Genomic DNA, 11,310 nt, shown 5'->3' on the forward strand with positions numbered 1-11,310 from the left:
TTGTCTTCAGGAAGGCAGTGAGTTGCTGCGCAACAGCCTTTTCTAAAAATTTTGAGAGGAATGGAAGATTCGATATAGGCCGATAGTTTTTTATATTTTCTGGGTCAAGGTTTGGCTTTTTCAAGAGAGGCTTTATTACTGCCACTTTTAGTGAGTTTGGTACACATCCGGTGGATAGAGAGCCGTTTATTATGTTCAACATAGGAGGGCCAAGCACAGGAAGCAGCTCTTTCAGTACTTTAGTTGGAATAGGGTCCAGTATGCAGCTTGAAGGTTTAGAGGCCATGATTATTTTCATCATTGTGTCAAGAGATATAGTACGAAAAACACTTGAGCGTCTCTCTTGATCCTAGGTCCTGGCAGAGTTGTGCAGACTCAGGACAACTGAGCTTTGAAGGAATACGCAGATTTAAAGAGGTGTCCGTAATTTGCTTTCTAATAATCATAATCTTTTCCTCAAAGAAGTTCATGAATTTATCACTGCTAAAGTGAAAGTCATCCTCTCTTGGGGAATGCTGCATTTTAGTTAGCTTTGCGACAGTATCAAAAAGGAATTTCGGATTGTTCTTATTTTCCTCAATTAAGTTAGAAAAATAGGATGATCGAGCAGCAGTAAGGGCAATTCGGTACTGCACGGTACTGTCTTTCCAAGCTAGTCGGAAGACTTCCAGTTTGGTGTGGCGCCATTTCCGTTCCAATTTTCTGGAAGCTTGCTTCAGAGCTCAGGTATTTTCTGTGTACCAGGGAGCTAGTTTCTTATGAGAAATGTTTTTAGTTTTTAGAGGTGCAACTGCATCTAGGGTGCTGCCTACATGGGTTATGGCTCATTGCATAGTCTAAATGATCAAAAACAATCTCATCTCCCTGACCCAGAGATACTGCTAAACCCTACTTTATCTGATGGTATAGCAGCTGTAGTCTGTCAGAGGGATCTGATTGTGTTACCATTTGACTCCTACTGAGACGTGCTTATAAAACCTTCTCATCTAAAGGGTTTGGTCTGGCTAAAAACTGTGTTTGTTGTATCAGATGACGGTAGTTTTTTTTTATGTCATCTAAGTGCAGAGTGATTTTAAGAAGTAACAAATCAATGTGTTTTATTCTTCTTCTGTTTTTGGTGTCAGGAAACATTCACCCAAACCCAGGCTCATTGGCTATGGTTCAGGAAACATTCACCCAAACCCAGGCTCATTGGCTATGGATCAGGAAACATTCACCCAAACCCAGGCTCATTGGCTATGGATCAGGAAACATTCACCCAAACCCAGGCTCATTGGCTATGGATCAGGAAACATTCACCCAAACCCAGGCTCATTGGCTATGGTTCAGGAAACATTCACCCAGACCCAGGCCCATTGACTATGGTTCAGGAAACATTCACCCAAACCCAGGCCCATTGGCTATGGATCAGGAAACATTCACCCAAACCCAGGCCCATTGGCTATGGTTCAGGAAACATTCACCCAAACCCAGGCTCATTGGCTATGGTTCAGGAAACATTCACCCAAACCCAGGCTCATTGGCTATGGATCAGGAAACATTCACCCAAACCCAGTTCCATTGACTATGGTTCAGGAAACATTCACCCAAACCCAGGCCCATTGGCTATGGATCAGGAAACATTCACCCAAACCCAGGCCCATTGGCTATGGTTCAGGAAACATTCACCCAAACCCAGGCTCATTGGCTATGGTTCAGGAAACATTCACCCAAACCCAGGCTCATTGGCTATGGTTCAGGAAACATTCACCCAAACCCAGGCTCATTGGCTATGGTTCAGGAAACATTCACCCAGACCCAGGCCCATTGACTATGGTTCAGGAAACATTCACCCAAACCCAGGCTCATTGGCTATGGTTCAGGAAACATTCACCCAAACCCAGTTCCATTGACTATGGATCAGGAAACATTCACCCAAACCCAGGCTCATTGGCTATGGTTCAGGAAACATTCACCCAAACCCAGGCTCATTGGCTATGGATCAGGAAACATTCACCCAAGCCCAGGCTCATTGGCTATGGTTCAGGAAACATTCACCCAAACCCAGGCCCATTGACTATGGTTCAGGAAACATTCACCCAAACCCAGGCTCATTGGCTATGGTTCAGGAAACATTCACCCAAACCCAGGCTCATTGACTATGGATCAGGAAACATTCACCCAAACCCAGGCCCATTGGCTATGGTTCAGGAAACATTCACCCAAACCCAGGCTCATTGACTATGGTTCAGGAAACATTCACCCAAACCCAGGCTCATTGACTATGGTTCAGGAAACATTCACCCAAACCCAGGCCCATTGGCTATGGATTAACTTCTGACTCCAAATGATTTTAAAACTTGATCAGGGTTGGGAATGATGCATATTAATGTGAGGAGTCAGATGCAGAACATGGACATGATAAAAGTCTGGGTTCACACTGCTGACCCAGATGTCTTAAACCAGGTCTCAGACAGTACTAAGAAATCTGTTCTAAATCAGTCTATAGGCTTGGATGGTTATAATGTTTATCGATGTGACCGACGAAGTAAGGGTGAAGGTATATCCATCATCCATATTAAAGACAGATATGTGGTTCCTGAACTAAGGTCTTTATCTAAACCAAAACAGGTTGAGTTTTTAGCATTGAAACTGCAGTTATTGAAAGCTGTGAAACTAGATTTGATAGGATGTTATAGACCTCCATCTGCAACAGTAGAATCCCTGGATTCTCTGGCTGAACTGACGCGTGGAAAATTGGCATGGTCGTAATTGTTTTACTTCTCCAAACTCCGAGGCCATATGAGGACTGTGCAATACAATGAATTTGACTCAAAATATAAATGCAGTCACAAGACTCAATCCAAAAGTCAACACTTATTGATGTTATTCTAACTAAAAATCCGCATAGATACTCAGCGGTTTGTGTTTTAAGTGATTAAAGTGATCATTGTGCAGTTGCTTGCATTAGAGACACCAACATCCCCAAAGTGCCCTCGGTTCCTTCTTATTTTTCAGAGTAAATAACTCAAGGACACTGGAGAAGCTTTAACCAAGTTTAATTCTTTCCAAAGGTTCTGTACAGCTGTAATTCAGACAACTAAACATTTATCCCATCCAGATATATATATATCCCACTTAAAAGACACTCCTCCTTCTCTCCAATCCTTACATTTTATGGTTCTACAGGAAGAGAGTAAGCCCTTATTTATAAACATTTATTACTCCCTGAAGAGAATCTGTCCTGACCTCTGACCTCAACCCCTCCTTCACCTAGTCCACAGATGTCCATCTGTCTCCCCTGTATCAACACATCTCTGTCCTCACCTCCTGACCTCAACCCCTCCTTCACCTAGTCCACAGATGTCCATCTGTCTCCCCTGTATCAACACATCTCTGTCCTCACCTCCTGACCTCAACCCCTCCTTCACCTAGTCCACAGATGTCCATCTGTCTCCCCTGTATCAACACATCTCTGTCCTCACCTCCTGACCTCAACCCCTCCTTCACCTAGTCCACAGATGTCCATCTGTCTCCCCTGTATCAACACATCTCTGTCCTGACCTCAACCCCTCCTTCACCTAGTCCACAGATGTCCATCTGTCTCCCCTCTATCAACACATCTCTGTCCTGACCTCAACCCCTCCTTCACCTAGTCCACAGATGTCCATCTGTCTCCCCTCTATCAACACATCTCTCTCCTCTCCTCCTGACCTCTGACCTCAACCCCTCCTTCACCTAATACCCAGATGTCCATCTGTCTCCCCTGTATCAACACATCTCTCTCCTCACCTCCTGACCTCAACCCCTCCTTCACCTAATACCCAGATGTCCATCTGTCTCCCCTGTATCAACACATCACTCTCCTCTCCTCCTGACCTCTGACCTCAACCCCTCCTTCACCTAATACCCAGATGTCCATCTGTCTCCCCTGTATCAACACATCTCTCTCCTCTCCTCCTGACCTCTGACCTCAACCCCTCCTTCACCTAATACCCAGATGTCCATCTGTCTCCCCTGTATCAACACATCTCTCTCCTCTCCTCCTGACCTCAACCCCTCCTTCACCTAATACCCAGATGTCCATCTGTCTCCCCTATATCAACACATCTCTGTCCTGACCTCAACCCCTCCTTCACCTAATCCACAGATGTCCATCTGTCTCCCCTGTATCAACACATCCATCTGTCCTCAACACATCTCTGTCCCTCCTGACCTCAACCCTCCTTCACCTAATACCCAGATGTCCATCTGTCTGTCTCCCCTGACCTCAACCCTCCTTCAACAGATGTCCATCTGTCTCTATATCAACACATCTCTGTCCTCTCCTCACCTCTGACCTCAACCCTTCACCTAATACCCAGATGTCCATCTGTCTCTATATCAACACATCCCTGTATCAACACATCTCTGTCCTCAACACACCTCTGACCTCAACCCCTCCTTCACCTAATCCACAGATGTCCATCTGTCTCCCCTGTATCAACACATCTCTGTCCTCACCTCCTGACCTCAACCCTCCTTCACCTAATACCCAGATGTCCATCTGTCTCCCTGTATCAACACATCTCTGTCCTCACCTCCTGACCTCAACCCTCCTTCACCTAATACCCAGATGTCCATCTGTCTCCCCTGTATCAACACATCTCTGTCCTCCTCCTGACCTCAACCCCTCCTTCACCTAATACCCAGATGTCCATCTCCCTGTATCAACACATCTGTCCTCACCTCCTGACCTCAACCCCTCCTTCACCTAATACCCAGATGTCCATCTGTCTCCCTATATCAACACATCTCTGTCCTGACCTCACCTCACCCCTCCTTCACCTAATCCACAGATGTCCATCTGTCTCCCCTATATCAACACATCTCTGTCCTCTCCTCCTGACTCTCTGACCTCAACCCTCCTTCACCTAATACCCAGATGTCCATCTGTCTCCCCTGTATCAACACATCTCTGTCCTCACCTCCTGACCTCAACCCCTCCTTCACCTAATACCCAGATGTCCATCTGTCTCCCCTATATCAACACATCTCTGTCCTCTCTGTCCTGACCTCAACCCTCCTTCACCTAATACCCAGATGTCCATCTGTCTCCCTATATCAACACATCTCCTGACCTCAACCCTCCTTCACCTAATACCCCTCCCTGACCTGACACTCTGTCCTCTCCTGACCAACCCCTCCTTCACCTAATACCCAGATGTCCATCTGTCTCTGACCTCAACCCTCCTTCACCTAATCAGATGTCCATCTGTCTCCTCAACACATCTCTCTCCTCTCCTCCTGACCTCACCTCCCTCCTTCACCTAATCCACAGATGTCCATCTGTCTCCCTGTATCAACACCTCCTTCACCTAATCCCCAGATGTCCATCTGTCTCCCTGTATCAACACATCTGTCCTCACCTCCTGACCTCAACCCCTCCTTCACCTGATGTCCATCTGTCTCCCCTCAACACCCTCCTTCTGACCTCAACCCTCCTTCACCTAATACCCAGATGTCCATCTGTCTCCCTATATCAACACACTCTCCTCCTGACCTCAACCCTCCTTCACCTACCCAGATGTGACCTCAACACCCTCCTTCACCTCAACCCTCCTTCACCTACCCAGATGTCCATCTGTCTCCCCTATATCAACACATCCATCTGTCCTCACATCCTCCTGACCTCAACCCTCCTTCACCTAATACCCAGATGTCCATCTGTCTCCCCTGTATCAACACATCTCCTGTCCTCACCTCCTGACCTCAACCCTCCTTCACCTAATACCCAGATGTCCATCTGTCTCCCTGTATCAACACATCTCTGTCCTGACCTCAACCTCCTTCACCTGACCTCAACCCTCCTTCACCCTCCTTCACCTAATACCCAGATGTCCATCTGTCTCCCTATATCAACACACTCTGTCCTCACCTCCTGACCTCAACCCTCCTACCTAATACCCAGATGTCCATCTGTCTCCCTGTATCAACACATCTCTGTCCTCACCTCCTGACCTCACCTCCCCTCCTTCACCTAATACCCAGATGTCCATCTGTCTCCCCTGTATCAACACATCTCTGTCCTCTCCTCCTGACCTCAACCCCTCCTTCACCTAATACCCAGATGTCCATCTGTCTCCCTGTATCAACACATCCTCCTCCTCACCTAATACCCAGACCTCAACACAACCCCCTCCTTCACCTAATACCCAGATGTCCATCTGTCTCCCTGTATCAACACATCTCTGTCCTCACCTCCTGACCTCAACCCCTCCTTCACCTAATACCCAGATGTCCATCTGTCTCCCCTGTATCAACACATCTCTGTCCTCACCTCCTGACCTCAATGTCCATCCTCCTTCACCTAATACCCAGATGTCCATCTGTCTCCCCTATATCAACACATCTCTGTCCTCACCTCCTGACCTCAACCCTCCTTCACCTAATACCCAGATGTCCATCTGTCTCCCTATATCAACACATCCACAGATGTCCTCTCCTGACCTCCTGACCTCAACCCCTCCTTCACCTAATCCACAGATGTCCATCTGTCTCCCTATATCAACACATCTCTCAACCCCTCCTCCAGATGTCCATCTGACCTCAACCCTCCTTCACCTAATACCCAGATGTCCATCTGTCTCCCCTCTATCAACACATCTCTCTCCTCTCCTCCTGACCTCTGACCTCAACCCTCCTTCACCTAATACCCAGATGTCCATCTGTCTCCCTGTATCAACACATCTCTCTCCTCACCTCCTGACCTCAACCCCTCCTTCACCTAATACCCAGATGTCCATCTGTCTCCCCTGTATCAACACATCACTCCCCTGTATCAACACTCTCCTCCTGACCTCTGACCTCAACCCCTCCTTCACCTAATACCCAGATGTCCATCTGTCTCCCCTGTATCAACACATCTCTCTCCTCTCCTCCTGACCTCTGACCTCAACCCCTCCTTCACCTAATACCCAGATGTCCATCTGTCTCCCCTGTATCAACACATCTCTCTCCTCTCCTCCTGACCTCAACCCCTCCTTCACCTAATACCCAGATGTCCATCTGTCTCCCCTATATCAACACATCTCTGTCCTGACCTCAACCCCTCCTTCACCTAATCCACAGATGTCCATCTGTCTCCCCTGTATCAACACATCTCTGTCCTCACCTCCTGACCTCAACCCCTCCTTCACCTAATACCCAGATGTCCATCTGTCTCCCCCGTATCAACACATCTCTGTCCTGACCTCAACCCCTCCTTCACCTAATACCCAGATGTCCATCTGTCTCCCCTGTATCAACACATCTCTGTCCTGACCTCAACCCCTCCTTCACCTAATCCACAGATGTCCATCTGTCTCCCCTATATCAACACATCTCTGTCCTGACCTCAACCCCTCCTTCACCTAATACCCAGATGTCCATCTGTCTCCCCTATATCAACACATCTCTGTCCTGACCTCAACCCCTCCTTCACCTAATCCACAGATGTCCATCTGTCTCCCCTGTATCAACACATCTCTGTCCTCACCTCCTGACCTCAACCCCTCCTTCACCTAATACCCAGATGTCCATCTGTCTCCCCTATATCAACACATCTCTGTCCTGACCTCAACCCCTCCTTCACCTAATCCACAGATGTCCATCTGTCTCCCCTATATCAACACATCTCTGTCCTCTCCTCCTGACCTCTGACCTCAACCCCTCCTTCACCTAATCCACAGATGTCCATCTGTCTCCCCTATATCAACACATCGCTCTCCTCTCCTCCTGACCTCTGACCTCAACCCTCCTTCACCTAATCCACAGATGTCCATCTGTCTCCCCTATATCAACACATCGCTCTCCTCTCCTCCTGACCTCTGACCTCAACCCCTCCTTCACCTAATACCCAGATGTCCATCTGTCTCCCTGACCTATCAACACATCTCTGTCCTCACCTCCTGACCTCAACCCTCCTTCACCTAATACCCAGATGTCCATCTGTCTCCCTGTATCAACACATCTCTGTCCTCCTCACCTCCTGACCTCAACACCCTCCTTCAACTTCACCTAATACCCAGATGTCCATCTGTCTCCCCTGTATCAACACATCTCTGTCCTCACCTCCTGACCTCAACCCCTCCTTCACCTAATACCCAGATGTCCATCTGTCTCCCCTATATCAACACATCTCTGTCCTCTCCTCCTGACCTCTGACCTCAACCCCTCCTTCACCTAATCCACAGATGTCCATCTGTCTCCCCTGTATCAACACATCTCTCTCCTCTCCTCCTGACCTCAACTCCTCCTTCACCTAATACCCAGATGTCTCCCCTGTATCAACACATCTCTGTCCTCACCTCCTGACCTCAACCCCTCCTTCACCTAATACCCAGATGTCCATCTGTCTCCCCTATATCAACACAACTCTGTCCTCACCTCCTGACCTCAACCCCTCCTTCACCTAATACCCAGATGTCCATCTGTCTCCCCTGTATCAACACATCTCTGTCCTCACCTCCTGACCTCAACCCCTCCTTCACCTAATACCCAGATGTCCATCTGTCTCCCCTGTATCAACACATCTCTGTCCTCACCTCCTGACCTCAACCCCTCCTTCACCTAATACCCAGATGTCCATCTGTCTCCCCTGTATCAACACATCTCTGTCCTCACCTCCTGACCTCAACCCCTCCTTCACCTAATACCCAGATGTCCATCTGTCTCCCCCTTATCAACACATCTCTGTCCTGACCTCAACCCCTCCTTCACCTAATACCCAGATGTCCATCTGTCTCCCCTGTATCAACACATCTCTGTCCTGACCTCAACCCCTCCTTCACCTAATCCACAGATGTCCATCTGTCTCCCCTATATCAACACATCTCTGTCCTGACCTCAACCCCTCCTTCACCTAATACCCAGATGTACATCTGTCTCCCCTATATCAACACATCTCTGTCCTGACCTCAACCCCTCCTTCACCTAATCCACAGATGTCCATCTGTCTCCCCTGTATCAACACATCTCTGTCCTCACCTCCTGACCTCAACCCCTCCTTCACCTAATACCCAGATGTCCATCTGTCTCCCCTATATCAACACATCTCTGTCCTGACCTCAACCCCTCCTTCACCTAATCCACAGATGTCCATCTGTCTCCCCTATATCAACACATCTCTGTCCTCTCCTCCTGACCTCTGACCTCAACCCCTCCTTCACCTAATCCACAGATGTCCATCTGTCTCCCCTATATCAACACATCGCTCTCCTCTCCTCCTGACCTCTGACCTCAACCCCTCCTTCACCTACTCCACAGAGGTCCATCTGTCTCCCCTATATCAACACATCGCTCTCCTCTCCTCCTGACCTCTGACCTCAACCCCTCCTTCACCTAATACCCAGATGTCCATCTGTCTCCCCTATATCAACACATCTCTGTCCTCACCTCCTGACCTCAACCCCTCCTTCACCTAATACCCAGATGTCCATCTGTCTCCCCTGTATCAACACATCTCTGTCCTCACCTCCTGACCTCAACCCCCTCCTTCACCTAATACCCAGATGTCCATCTGTCTCCCCTGTATCAACACATCTCTGTCCTCACCTCCTGACCTCAACCCCTCCTTCACCTAATACCCAGATGTCCATCTGTCTCCCCTATATCAACACATCTCTGTCCTCTCCTCCTGACCTCTGACCTCAACCCCTCCTTCACCTAATCCACAGATGTCCATCTGTCTCCCCTGTATCAACACATCTCTCTCCTCTCCTCCTGACCTCAACTCCTCCTTCACCTAATACCCAGATGTCTCCCCCTGTATCAACACATCTCTGTCCTCACCTCCTGACCTCAACCCTCCTTCACCTAATACCCAGATGTCCATCTGTCTCCCTATATCAACACAACTCTGTCCTCACCTCCTGACCTCAACCCCTCCTTCACCTAATACCCAGATGTCCATCTGTCTCCCCTGTATCAACACATCTCTGTCCTCACCTCCTGACCTCAACCCCTCCTTCACCTAATACCCAGATGTCCATCTGTCTCCCCTGTATCAACACATCTCTGTCCTCACCTCCTGACCTCAACCCCTCCTTCACCTAATACCCAGATGTCCATCTGTCTCCCCTGTATCAACACATCTCTGTCCTCACCTCCTGACCTCAACCCCTCCTTCACCTAATCCACAGATGTCCATCTGTCTCCCCTGTATCAACACATCTCTGTCCTCACCTCCTGACCTCAACCCCTCCTTCACCTAATACCCAGATGTCCATCTGTCTCCCCTATATCAACACATCTCTGTCCTGACCTCAACCCCTCCTTCACCTAATCCACAGATGTCCATCTGTCTCCCCTGTATCAACACATCTCTGTCCTGACCTCAACCCCTCCTTCACCTAATCCACAGATGTCCATCTGTCCCCCTGTATCAACACATCTCTGTCCTCTCCTCCTGACCTCTGACCTCAACCCCTCCTTCACCTAATCCACAGATGTCCATCTGTCTCCCCTATATCAACACATCTCTGTCCTCTCCTCCTGACCTCTGACCTCAACCCCTCCTTCACCTAATACCCAGATGTCCATCTGTCTCCCCTATATCAACACATCTCTGTCCTCTCCTCCTGACCTCTGACCTCAACCCCTCCTTCACCTAATCCACAGATGTCCATCTGTCTCCCCTATATCAACACATCTCTGTCCTCTCCTCCTGACCTCTGACCTCAACCCCTCCTTCACCTAATCCACAGATGTCTCATCTGTATCAGCACGTTTCTCTCCTCTTGTCCACCCAACACATTCCACAGCTATCTGTCTTTCTACAGAGACCCAGTCTCTTTCACTCCTTAATATACTATGGGTCTGATCTATCATGTCTTTAATATCTCAATGTTCAAAATGTCAAATCCAACAATAGTCAAACTGAATTTTAGGCAGTTCTGTGAGCAGGCAATCCTGCATGAACTTTTTGCAACTGGGAAAGGAGTGCCCTTATTCCAGATATCGAAGAGGCATTCTCATATTTTTCATTCTGTTTTCTACTATCTATACGCCCCTTTCAAAAAGTACCGTGTAAGAGGTAGAGACAATCCCTGGTTTACAGGGGAATTATCTGATTTGATCCATAAACGAAATACACAATGGGCCAAAGCCAGAAAGGGTCATTCTCAGGCTGATATTCGGCAGTTAATCAGGGCACCGAGAAATAAGTGCATCTTGTTAATACGGAAATGCAAATCTAGCTTCTGTTACAGAGGCTAACCACAATAACCCAACGAAATTATGGAAAACCATTAAACCTATGAATGCTAACACAAACTCCTCTGGTCTTCTGTTGAATGTGACCTCAAATTAAAT

The 11,310-nt window shown here is 48.2% G+C and overlaps 1 long non-coding RNA gene across 18 annotated transcripts; it reads right to left on the bottom strand.

Annotated features, from left to right (window-relative positions):
- Positions 1–3,248: 3,248 nt before the first annotated feature.
- LOC118374084 (uncharacterized) lies at positions 3,249–10,629 on the bottom strand. Of its 18 annotated transcripts, XR_008112493.1 has the most exons (14): positions 10,497–10,623; positions 10,262–10,332; positions 9,867–10,190; positions 9,499–9,717; positions 8,386–8,647; positions 8,261–8,306; positions 8,017–8,181; positions 7,212–7,299; positions 6,819–6,990; positions 6,220–6,306; positions 5,999–6,052; positions 4,893–4,971; positions 3,694–4,047; positions 3,249–3,393 (listed from the first exon to the last, which is right to left on the bottom strand). It is a non-coding gene; the product is annotated as an uncharacterized LOC118374084 (long non-coding RNA). The 18 variants fall into 18 exon arrangements; XR_008112503.1 differs by lacking the exon at positions 3,249–3,393 and having other exon boundaries at positions 3,628–4,047; positions 9,867–9,953; positions 10,497–10,629; XR_008112500.1 differs by lacking the exon at positions 3,249–3,393 and having other exon boundaries at positions 3,628–4,047; positions 9,867–10,032; positions 10,497–10,629.
- Between the last annotated feature and the right edge of the window lie 681 nt (positions 10,630–11,310).

Source organism: Oncorhynchus keta, unplaced genomic scaffold (assembly GCF_023373465.1).
Source record: "Oncorhynchus keta strain PuntledgeMale-10-30-2019 unplaced genomic scaffold, Oket_V2 Un_contig_2736_pilon_pilon, whole genome shotgun sequence".
NCBI classification, from domain to species: Eukaryota; Metazoa; Chordata; class Actinopteri; order Salmoniformes; family Salmonidae; genus Oncorhynchus; species Oncorhynchus keta.